Raw genomic sequence first — 13138 nt, 5'->3', positions numbered from 1 at the left:
ACAGAAAACGCAAATATCGGAAGGCAAAGATCGAAAGTCGAAAGATAAAAAAAAAGGTGCATGGTAAACGGTACATACTCACTTAATTTGCGCGAGCAGGGTACAACAGGAACAGGCTTTTCCTCCCGTATTCTGCGCGCGCACATTAATACGGGAGGAAAAGCCTGTTCCTCTTGTTCCTGTTGTATCCTGCTCGCGCAAATTAAGTGAGTATGTACCGTTTACCATGCACCATTTTTTTTTGATCTTTCGACTTAAGATCTTTCGATTTTCGATCTTTGCCTTCCGATATTTGTGTTTTCTGTAATTTAACATTCTGTCTCGTCACGTAGACCCGTAACAATCATACTAACTATTGATACACGATATTACTCGGATTTATAATTATGAATTTAAGGAACGATTTTGAGCTCATTTGAGCATCCTATGAAAGAGGCTGAAAACCTATACTACTAGACGGTACATGGGAGTATTTCAGGTGACACAATTTCTATCCATTTGAATCCGACATATTGCTTACTTCTCCTTTCAGAAGTACATACATCAAAGACCCTGTAGAAATTAATCAAACTTAAGGTCAATAAAGACTAAAGTAAATCCCACCTGCTCGTAAATATATTCCTTAAATATTACACTCTACTGCATTAAGGTTGTTCAACACGATTTACGATATAAATAAGATCGTCAAGACTTTTTGCAAAAATTATGTGAGAACGTCGAAAAAAACTTGAAAATTCACACTAATTGTTTTCGCAATTAATTTAAATTCAGCCTTGTATTTCACAACTCCAAGGGCACTGGGAAAAATCGTACTATCATTAAGTTGAGACGAATAAGCAAAAAAAATGATTCAGTAATAAATAAGGAATTATTCTGGGTCAAAAAAACATCTCATGAATTATTGTCGAATCTTTTTGTTTTATATCATAAAATCCTATTGTCGAGGTTTGTATTATGTACATACCTACGAGTTACGCAAGGACCGATTGTAAGCTGTCGCATCGATCATGCGAAAAATGTTGGGTCAAAGAAAGGCAGAGACCGACCCAACTAAACAAGGAGGAAGAACACAGACCCGAAAGCCGAGAGGCCTTCGAGCTTAAATTTTATTACGAGGATTTATCGAACAACCCCTGCTACGAAACGGAATTTCGTACCCTTTTCTTATTATTGCGACCACGATTTTGTATATGGTTTTCCGATAACGACCCTGGGTCGTTGCGGCGAAATCGGCTCGTCCACGTTTGTGTTCCGACGAAACGATCACAAATCGAGGGATGAAAAATATCCAACAGCGAAACACAATAATCAGCCTATTCCTTACGATAAATCGCCGACATTTCCGGAATACCAATACCAATTATAACAGAGATGGAAAGCATCAGAAAGCAGCCGGCGATCAATCAAGAAGTCATGAAGAAATACATCATTATTTTGACGGTATAATTTTTTATTCGAATCACTAACAACTTACTAAACATACGATAATTTACTGCACGAACACATATATAATAACATAACACAAAAAATGTTGTATGTGAATAGGTAGGTGGCACGCCAATTTTATCCTAATTATTTTACATAATTTCAATATCCATAAATTAAGTATTTTATTGATGTTATCATTTTTTGGGTGTTATCCCATAAAAATGTCAATTAAATAATTTTTTTCTCAAAAAAAATTTCCCTTCGAAGATAATTTCATTTAATGATTTGCAGAATGTACACACATTAGTTATTAATTTTATTTTTTACGACCATCGTCTTTTCTCTTATATAGCCAAGTAATTTAGAATTTCAGCTTCCACTGGTTGTGGCTCTCAGCTGTATAAATGTTGCCTATTTCTGTTACATATAATGTAACGTAGGCTGAAGATTGAAATGTTCATTTATGATGATTACACTGATGAAACACCTGCGCCCAAAAATTATGCAGCTCAGGAATAGCACAGGAATGGCATTATATACATAGAACGCCCACCAACTTCTAAAGTTCTTACTGCTGGACTATTATAAGCACATACTCACTGGATTCACTTGCGCGAATGCACAACAAACACTATTGGGAGCCATTTAATCCCACACATTTTTCACGCCTAAAGCGCATCGTGTTTTGTTGTATATTTTATGCCTTAAATATGCAAGCTCACACGCCTTCCACCAGCACTGTATATTTTCAATCCAATGTTTGCCTTGATTATACTAGATCAGCACTGCACAGTTTACGATGACTTTTCATTTTAGTCAATGAACTGCGATTGCAGTCACCTCTAGTCATGTTTTTGGAGCCGTGTGATATTTTATTTTCAATTTACGTCACTCGATCATATGTCGCCGACGCAAACTGATTTTTGGAGCAGGCGCAGTCATCTGGTCTGTAGACGGCGTCTCGTCTACCCACGAACGTATTGGAAATAGCTATGACATAAGGAGAACTCTGCTCACCTAGCAGCGCGACCGTCAAACTGTAAGCAGCAAGCAGCACCACTATGTAGAAGCAACAGAAGAAGACGATCGATCGGCGCGTACAACACCCAGCAGAGAGCAGTTGGCACAGAAACGGCCATAAAACAAGACAACAATTGGAACAGCTGCGATTGAACCAACGTGAACTTGGTATTGCGTAATCGCACCCTTCGGGGTTGGAAACACTGTCTCAAGCCTGGTGACAAATAAGCCGCGGAAAATCAACGACCATCCGTGCTTTATCGTCGTGGAAAATCTGAAGGGTGCGCTCTTTACGTAACGTAACGCTCTGGGGGGTGTGAGAGTGCACCGATCGAATCTCCGAACGTCTAGTCGGGTGGGTCGGTTGCATTAAAACGAGAACATTTTATGAGGAATCCGGTCGAGTGATGTTCGAAATCTATTATTAATGTTCTGTCGACAGATTTTGATCGCTGGCAGCGGCCAATAAGACCGGCGGCCAAACACGCGATAATAGGACTTCTCTAACGAAGTATTATCGATTGAGTAGATATTTTGCGATATTCACAGATTTTCCTCTCAACACAATCACACACTTCAATTCGGAAGTAGCTTCGAATCTTCAAGTCGATCATGTTTTTCAAATCTAGTAATAAAATCACATCATAGATAGTTGACACTATTTTTTTCCTTGGCCATTTTATTACATATCATCGATCAAAGAACTTGATGCGTTTTCAATTGAAGTGCTTTAACACTGATAACATAGTATTTAAAGATTATTTGAAGGGTCACAGTACTTGAAGGAGCATTTATCGTTCGATAAATATCAATCTTCTGTTGTACAAATGCGATGAATCAATTATCACCATTATTCTCGAATTTTACACCGTTCACCATTATCGTCGATATGAAAGTAATCACCGTTGTACGGATGATTTAGACACATTTTCAAAATTACTAGTGTATGGTTCAAATTAACAGTGACAGTAATGTTCGGCACGTCTTCTGGTTCGGTCACGGGTTTAAGATAATCGAGATAAATATCTCACTCGTTGACCTTGCACTTGATCGGCGATCGGAGCGTTCCGTTTCGTCGAAACAATCGCCGAAGCTCTCACAACTAGCGTCGGGTCGTCCCTGTTAACGAAACTTAAGCGTATTAAAAATTCAATAGGATGTTAGTAGGGGTATGTAGACTCACCAGAACCGGGCAAGACGTTGGACCGGGATTATGAGGCTGCACTGGAGCTCCTTCGTTCCACCCCCGCACAACAGTTTGTAATCCCAAACAGTATCATATAATACAAGAGGCACTGTGAAGTTTCATCATAAAACGACTAACATCGAAGCACCGAAATTGTCGCAACACCACCGTTTAATAATTATTTTTACTTAATTTTAGGTCGAGTCCTCGATCCGGTCGTCCGTTTGCATCGTCTTCGGAGTTGAGCGACGGGAGAGAGCGAGAGAGAGAGAGACAGAGAGACTGAGAGGCAGATAGATAGAGGAGAAGGTGGGGGATGGGAAAAACTAATATTTTTACTTATTATGCATACTTAATTTCGAGTCTTTCTTTTGTTTATATAAGTATTTATATACGGCGAGCACACGTGCGGTCTGGTCTTTTCACAGGGCGTGAAGTCCTCCCTTGCTGAAAGGCGAAAACGTCAGGGGTCAGAAGGCGTCGGGGTGTCCGTCGCCACGTTGGGGGCGCAGCGGGGGGGATGGGAGAGCGGAGGGGAACGGAGCGGGCCAAAGGTCACCGAACGAAAGCCGCCTTCCGGCGCCTTCGCCCCCCGAGCGGATCGGCACGATCGATAAGTGCAGGCAGCAGCGGCGCCCGCCGAGGACTCGCCCCGAAACCGGCCCGCGCCCCCACCCGCATCCCCGCCCACCCCACGAGCCCCCGAGTCTGCGCACTGCACCCCGCCACCATGGCCGACACGCCCGCCCTCCCCTCTCCGATTCTATCCTGCCCACTATCTACCCACCCCACGAACGACCGCCCGCACCCCCGGCGCCACCCACCCGCCTAACCTCGCACCGGCATCCTGCTCCTACTAAATAATATCTGAAAGCGCGCGACACCTGAACGCCGAAACCCACCCCTACCGCGACTTCTTTCAGATTGCAAAACTTCAACTGAAAACGTCCATCTTCAACTTCTCACTCACGCATACTCACGCACACTCTAGCATGCCAAGAAATTAATGAAATATTTCATCACACTCTGAAGCGACACTTCCAGAACCGACGAGTGCGAAATTTCGACACGACAGTGGTCCGCATAATGGGACACTCGATAAGAAATTTCGCACGTCACAATCTTCAATCTGTAGATTGAAGATGCTCTGCTTACATATTACATAAAAAGTCTTATAGTGCGTACTCACCGGGCCAACAGTTTTTTTTTGTCGATGGCTATTATACCACACTTTCGGTTAATAAAACGCTCGTTATTTAATTTTTATTTCGATATTTCATACCCCACTGGTCGTAACGAGCTGTACAGCCATCATTTATTAACCGAACGTGTGGTATATACCCTTCGCTCGCCTTCGTTGGCCCGGTGAGTATGCACCGTTATACAATACGTAAACAACGTGCAAGTCATTTGAATTTCAACGGATGAGAGAAGTTTTGCCGCCTGAACGAAGTGGGTTGAGGGTTAGTGTTCCGAAAACAAAAAAGCGTGAACTAACATTGGAGCCCCCCGATTCGAGGGCCGGCTCGCTATTGGCGGGCCGAATTCGGCGTCGACCAATGGCGAGCCGGCGTTAGCACGTCGCGCTGAAACCGCCTCCGCCGGTTGGCCAGCCTGTTTCGAATCAAACCGGGTGAATACCTTCGCGTTCACAATGAAAGGTCGAACGAGCGTGTAATTTAAAAATAGTGTCGGCGGGCGGCGATTTTCGCCGCACTAAATATAGTACAACCGGCTCTCCTAGGAGATTCGGACGCGCGCGGATACTTTCACCGGCGACCTATTTGCGGGCACTGAAAAATTCGCGCGTTACGTCAACTGTCAGATTTGACAAACGGCGACGGCGACGGCGATGGCGACAGGGGCGAATGCAGGTGCAGGCGCGGGGTGCGGGGTGCGGGGTACGGGTCGGCGTGCGTGACGTCAGCGTGTCCCCGGGCGGGCGCGCCGCCCCTCAAAATCGATAGGCGGTGCAGCGGGCGCGGCCGCTGCGAGGGCGCTCCGTCAGCGGGGGCGAAGGCGCGGGGGGCGGAGCGCCCGGGGCGAACCGGCGCGGTCGGGGAGAACCGGCGCGCCGATCGGTCGGATCCGCACCTGTTCCGGTCCGCGGCTCCGGCGCCACCTCGCATCTCACAGCTCCGCGCCGACTGCGGCCACGCCGCTCTCCGCGCACCGCCCGCGCGCCGAAACCCCCTCCACTGCACCCTCACCGCCAGTGTTGCCACTGCCAAGCCGTGCGAGTGCGACCCCTACAGCCTGACTAAATTCAAAAATCCAAACACAACGTTCTTCGAACATCGACCATCGAATTGCTCGGTAACAGTTTAGTTCACAGCAACATAGAGTATGCTTCGGTCATATTTGAAAGAAAGAGTTCATAGGGTTCAACTCGTATAGATCATTTAGAGCAGTGCTACTCAAACTTTTTCAGCATATATTTTTCAGTAATTCTCACGGACCAGCATCATATTTTTAAATAAAAAAGTTATATTTATTTATTTATTTAAATAGGCACACATACAGAATAAAATATAAAAAGAAAGTTGTATAGTGAGACAAAAAATAATAATAAACACAGATAAAAATATAATATTCCATTTACAGTGAGCACCACATGTTGATATAAAAAAGTAAAATTACAAAAACATCAAGATTTAAAAAAAACAAAAGAAACAGATAAAGTAAAAAAGAAAAAGAAAGACAATGAAGGTGAAGAAGCAAATCAATCACATATTATTTTCTTCACCTTTGTCCTAAAAATACTAAAAGAGTCACTAAAGTGGTCAGGACAATCATCTAAGCGGTCTCGGTGACGAGCCAGAATGTTAAATTACAGAAAACGCAAGGCAAAGATCGAAAATCGAAAGATCTTAAGTCGAAAGATAAAAAAGGGTGCATGGTAAACGGTACATATTCACGTACATACTCACTTAATTTGCGCGAGCAGGATACAACAGGAACAAGAGGAACAGGCTTTTCCTCCCGTATTAATGTGCGCGCGCAGAATACGGGAGGAAAAACCTGTTCTTCTTGTTCCTGTTTTACCCTCCTCGCACAAATTAAATGAATATGTACCGTTTACCATGCACCCTTTTTTTATCTTTCGATTTTCGATCTTTGCCTTCCGATATTTGTGTTTTCTGTAATTTAACATTCTGGCTCGTCACGTAGACCCCTATATATCATATATATATATATATATACTTAGACAAAGATGAAAAATGAAAATAAAAAAAAAAACTAATGAGACATAATAACTTATCCAGTCGTGGTATTTATTATTGAAGACAATTAATTCCGTGGTTTTATCCAAGACAATTAATGGATCATGAATATTTACACTATTACAATATTTTGTCTTTATTAAACTAATGTTTGAGAAACCAGTCTCGTAAAGGTAAAAGAGTTTCAGTGCATATTTTTAAATATCTGGGAAGAATTCTGCTTTCAGTTTTATCTAAAAGGATGCAAGTGAAGTTTTGGTTTCAAAACACTTTTTTAATTCTTCATTTGAAGTCAGTTCAATTAGTTTATCTTCCAAATTAATTAATATATACGTTATAATTTTTTATTTACTTATTTGTGCACGGACCGGCTACCGCTGGTACACGGACTAGTACTGGGCCGCGTACCATAGTTTGAGTAGCACTGTTTAGAGACAATTCAATAAGATTGCTGCCAAGTTATAATGACAGACTCTCTGTTTTCAAGGGTTCGGTGCTTACTGGTCACAAAGGACTCGTCACAAAGTCACTAAAATCTCTATAACGGAACATCTGGCAGCTGAAAAGTCCATCATACTAACGAGAACTTGAGTGCCAAATATTGTGTATTCGTGATTTTCATGGCAAAAATTGTCTTTGTGACCACCGCAATGTGATGAATAATCCAATTACCGTTTTCACGATCGCTAGTTTGTCTCATCGCAGAAGCGTTTCTGATTTGTTACTTTTATACAAGATATAGAATTGCTGATGGTATGCTCGACACATCTGATATACGCCGGGTTGTACATAGAATAGCCGGTACGCGCCGGTACGTTGTCCTGCCACCATTTCGGGCGCGATCACATAGCGAGGGATGCGGTATGCTGTACGTGGGATATATTTTTTAGATAGTTTTAAATATACAAAAAATATATTTCATGTGATCTTCTATTCATTGGAGCGGTCTCGTTGAAATTCTATAGAATTGTTTATACTAACTTGACGGTGATATATACCAATTCGACCCTTCGGACGGAGCTTTTATATACGTTTAAAACTATCTAAAAAAAACGTCCTACATACCGCGCTGTGTGATTTCGCCCTTATCGGCACCGGTACGCGACCCGCCATAAAACTTTAAAAATTCAAAATAGTATAAAACTTTACAAAATAGTAAAAAGTTTTATAATTTTTGCAATATTTTTCACCCAAGCTCGATGACAAGGAGCGCTGTCGTACATAAAAATGCTGTCAGGATCAAGGATACTACAATGTTTTATGTGAGGCACCACATGTGTCTATAGCACATTTAAATATGGGCAACGCACGGAAATATTCCGAATTCCAGTAAAAGTGGTTCACCAGGATCCAAATGCGGTGATCGTGGATCTTCGTGGATCCAAATGATAGTGAAATACATACGCACAATATGGAAAATGTGTGGATGCGTGTGAAAAGAAAGATGAAGCGTCAATTTGGCACAACGCGTGCCCGTTTTGATTCATATTTAGATGAATTTGTATTGAACCACAAAAGAATGCGTGTATATTCCATTCGCAATATGTGGAATATTTCCGTACGCTTCCCAACCGTCCGAAATTATATGCGAACCAGACAGTATATGTCGGAGTATTTCATCAGGTAAAAGTCGAGTTTATTCACGGAACGGCAATACTTGAGTATTCGCAAAGAGCAGCCAATCACAGGAAGGAGGGGGTCGACCGAGCCTAGTGGGTCCGCCTCGTCTAGAAACCCGACTTTTACCCAATCTTTACAGATTGACCAACTTATCCATTTTCTAATTATTGTGCAAAATGTGTAATATGTGCAAAAATAATGACGATTTATTTATACTAGAATTGATATGTATTTTTCTATTGTAAATTTAATTGTTACATATCAGATACTCTTCATACATAAGTACATTGGATGCTTTTCTTTGTTTTTTCAAACAGATTTTTGATGTTTTCAAACAGATTTTTTTCATATTTAATGAAACACTTGGTGATGAAGTACAACATTTCGGGACGCAACAATTGTCATTTCGGGCTGAATGTGGTCCGCGGATTGTGCATTACTCAGTTTTGCCATATTTGCACATATTTGGTTACTAATTAATTTTGTGTCAGCATAGGAAAATCCCTATGATTATGTTTATTTATAATTTCTTAATTCCGGAATAAAATGGAAGAAACAGTATTATTATTTATTCTCAATTTTTCAGCCGATTTCAACAAATTGAACAATTTGCTTTAAAAAACAACACAAATTTGACATATTTACTAGAGGGTCGATACAACTCTTGCAAAAATTGGATTGTCCAGTTTGTATTGTTCGTTTTATGGTCCGTACGTATTTTTATAGGTACTCGACGATGCTTTTAGTCACTACTATATAATTTTGTCATGAATTGGCAATATGTACATAATTTGAAATGATTTAAATTCTTTGTATGAAAGTTGATGCATTTGTTTAGAGTGGAAAAAAAATACAATTGTATAATTTTGAGTTTTTTTCTTAAAATAATACCCATTGGAAACAAAAGATCACTTTTTTTCTGTTAGCTAACAGCTGTATTCAAAATATCAAGGAATTTATTAGTCCCGATGGCCTATATTTGACTTGTTATTAAACCTACTTTTTTGTCCTCCCACAAATCTATACGAATAGTTGCGAAAATGACAGTGAATAAAAGACGTCATAACGACCAGTGGCGTAGTGTATCATCTCCCCCCCGGCCTTATTTTTTTTAATATATAAAGAGGGTTTTTTTAAATAAATTTATTATTTGTATAATGTAAGGAAGATTTAAAAACAAAAAGTATTTTTCTTTCTTCCATTATAGTTATTGTAATTTGCCTTTTGAAATTTTGAAAAAAATGTCTATAGAAGTTGTACATATGTACGTGCGACTATGTGGAGACTGCGTTCAGCCAGATGTAGATCAAGAAAATATGGATGTGTGTAGAGAGGACGATAAGCACAGTTTAATTTTAAGGAGGCTGGAGTCTCTGGGTCTAAATAGGAATTCTGCTGACTGAAAAAAACAGTTGGTGGATAGGAGTTGTCGTGACACGTGCAAAGGGTCGTCTTTTGTTCTACATATTCTGTGGTTCCGTTTGGTCATTGTAGGGCGTGTCGAATTCGTTTAAAAATCGATTGATGAATGATGATTCTCTACATGTCGCAAAAGTGGTCGCACATATCATCATCATCATTTACAGCCGCTCACCATCCACTGCTGGATGAAAGCCCCTACAACACGCTTTCAGTCATCTCTGTTTTGCATAGCTCTCATCCATCTCACCCCACACATTTTCCTAATTTCGTCTACCTATCTTCCCTGCGGTTTTCCTTTTAACCTTTTGCATTCTCTCGGGTACCATTAAAGCACTTATTTTGTCCACCTTTCGTCCATTATTTTAGCCACGTGGCCCACCCTTTGCCATTTCAATCTCTTTACTCTATCCATTATGTCCACTACCCTTGTCATACTTCTCACCCGCGTGTTCCACTTCCTGTCTTTCCTCGTTATGCCGAGCATACAGCGTTCCATACTTCTTTGAGTGCATTAGATTTTGTGTAGCATCTAGGCGTTCAATGTCCAAGTTTCGCATCCATACGTCATCACTGGCAAAACGCATTGATCGAAGATCTTTTTCTTCAGGCAAAGTGGCATTTTTGATTTTAAAACAACATTCATTCGTCCAAATGCACTCCATCCTAATTTCATAGGTTTCTTTATCTCTTCATCTTTACTACCGGACATGTCAATTATTTGACCTATGTAAGTATAAATAATTATTTAGTTAAAATATAAATCATGTGCATATATGCAGCGAACGTACAACTTTTGTAAAAAATAATGTTGAAAAAATAAATTTACAACAAATAAGAGTTAGATATTTTATGCTCTCTTAAACTATGCATTTTACATTTAAACGTAGAGGGGCACGTTCCAGCTCGAGAGAGAAGTACCGGTGCTTTGCTTCGGGTCACGCCTGCCCCACTACACCACTGATTACGACTAAATACACTATGTACATACCCGAGTTTAATGCATGTCTTAATTTTAAATAGGTTTTAGAGCTCTTTTCCTATTATGCTGTACATTAACATTAGAATAATATAATATAATACTATGATTACTAACAAAATTAAATTAAAATTGTAAAATAGAAAATGATCAGTAGATCAGTAGCTATTAAAATAGAAATAAGATGTATTGTGAATATAATTTCGTAATAATAAAAAGCATTTAAAAATCAAAAATCAAATGTCTTTACAACTGGGCTAAAGTTTCAAGATGAAATTTTCAATACGAATTTTATAATCGCTGTGTCTTTTAATCAAGGTTTTATTAATGTCGGTTTTTTGTAGTCTTAAAAAAATAAAAAGCGCTCAAAAATTAATCGACTAGCACAAAGAACGATTGACACTCACTCATTGCTCGATAAACACAAATAAACATCCACTAATTGGTCGATTAGCTTGTTGATACCTTGATAAGCACATTCATTTGTGTGTAATAACAGTCACTGATTGGTAAATAAACAAAAAATACGAGTTTTGCACCATAGTGTTTAATTCGCGTATGTTTGTGAGACTTAAAGAACACTCACCAGTTGGTCGATGGCCACAAATAACGGCCAAGACTCACCCGTTAATAAATAAAAACTAATTAAATAAATACAAACACTTTAATGTGACCAACCCATGATTTTATCTATATATTTGAAGAATATATTACAAGGATAAAAAACCAAATTCGTGGCGCACACATACACGTTCAAACATACTGGCTATGGCAGCATTTTCGAAACAAGAGTGCTAATGTAGGGAGCAAGACAAAAGTTCTATGTACTTCCGGCTGACGGATTTTGTTCAAATTTGTTTTATTACTTTATACCACTATACATATTATAAGAATAGAATATCAAGAAGATAAAAATAATTTAAAAGGTCAAAATAAATATTCCTTTAAAAAAATATTACTTCCTGTTTACGAATTCTACCGAAAACCTTATCGTCACAATTAATGAGTTAGTCCATTGAGACATCTATGGATTATAGATTTGTACATAATATTTACAAATTGTGCATAGATTCAACACAGAATATTTGTCACAGCAGGTAGGATTATTTTTTTGCCAATTTTGAGGAACCGTTTCAACAATGATCAGATAAAATCGGCAAACTCTGATAAGAAACGAGCGACTTGGAGTCACAAATATCCAAATCTAACCAGCAGTATAGCAGGATCGAACCCAATAATCACTTGGTGCTAAACATACTCGTTACCACTGAGCCATACTGCTGGTAATATGTATACTATTCATTAATTGTAAATTAACTCATTAATTGTTAATTTCGTGTTCTTCAGCTTCTCAAAATACAGTGATTTATGTAATAAAAATGCTGCATTGTTTGTAATTAATTCGTGGTACATGTAAAATTTAAAATAAAATAAAAATATAGAATACAAATATCAATTTTCAGCTCGATACGTTCAGTAGTGTGGAAAAAAATCGTGTGGTCAAAACATTTTTGACTTTTGGAAAGTGGAAAAAATTCTCACTTCCGGTTTATCAAACTTTTTGATTTTTTTTGTTTACAATACTGTAACGTGGGAACTTGAGAGAGAGTATCCACTATCTAAGTGCATTCATGGGTGAACAATAGAGACCCCCGGATTAGGCTAATGGGACTCAGTAAGTGCCCAAACAAAGGATACTCTGGAGTTCTCATAGACCCGGGCGAGTGCGTGCGACTCGCCAGGGTGGACTATGTGCCTAGACCAGTGGCTCTTAACCTTGTTGGAGGTACTGACCCCCACCAGTTTCATATGCGCATTCACCGAACCCTTCTTAATTGGCACCCGAATCATATGATTCGGGTGTGTCTTGACCTCCGCTGAACCCCTGAGACTGACTTACCGAACCCCTGGGGTTCAATCGAACCCAGGTTAAGAATCACTGGCCTAGACAAAAGACACATTAATAGATCGGGGAAGCCATCATGTGCAACTTGTCTTTTATAAGGAGGTACATACATACGGTAGATCGGATTATTCTAGAATGAGTAAGCGGTGGATCCGTGTGGACCTTCTGAATCGTTGAATAAATGCTGTGAAGCGACTTAAGCCTTTGATTTGGATTATGAACCCACCTCTACGCATGAATACAATAATTATACTGGAATTTTCTCGTGAAGAGCACATACATATGTACATGTATTCAAAAGGACGAAAAAATAGAAGAAAAATCGAACAAGATTAAACTGCCACTTTCGGTTGAAG

The 13138-nt window shown here is 39.7% G+C and overlaps 1 protein-coding gene across 4 annotated transcripts in view; it reads right to left on the bottom strand.

Moving 5' to 3' along the window:
• The window catches only part of PMCA (plasma membrane calcium-transporting ATPase 3), a 194285-nt gene extending 188434 nt beyond the window's left edge, over positions 1–5851 (bottom strand). Inside the window, exons 1-2 of one of the 4 annotated variants that reach the window (XM_077441537.1) lie at positions 5729–5851; positions 3632–4081 (exon numbers count right to left, since the gene is read on the bottom strand). The gene's annotated coding sequence lies outside the window, so the exon portion shown is untranslated. The remainder of the gene's footprint in view (positions 1–3631; positions 4082–5728) is intronic. The other 3 variants (XM_077441541.1, XM_077441539.1, XM_077441540.1) reach the window with 3 other exon arrangements.
• Positions 5852–13138: the final 7287 nt, after the last annotated feature.

This window comes from Arctopsyche grandis, chromosome 11 (genome assembly GCF_051622035.1).
Source record: "Arctopsyche grandis isolate Sample6627 chromosome 11, ASM5162203v2, whole genome shotgun sequence".
NCBI classification, from domain to species: Eukaryota; Metazoa; Arthropoda; class Insecta; order Trichoptera; family Hydropsychidae; genus Arctopsyche; species Arctopsyche grandis.
This window is presented reverse-complemented; position numbering and strand designations above follow the sequence as displayed.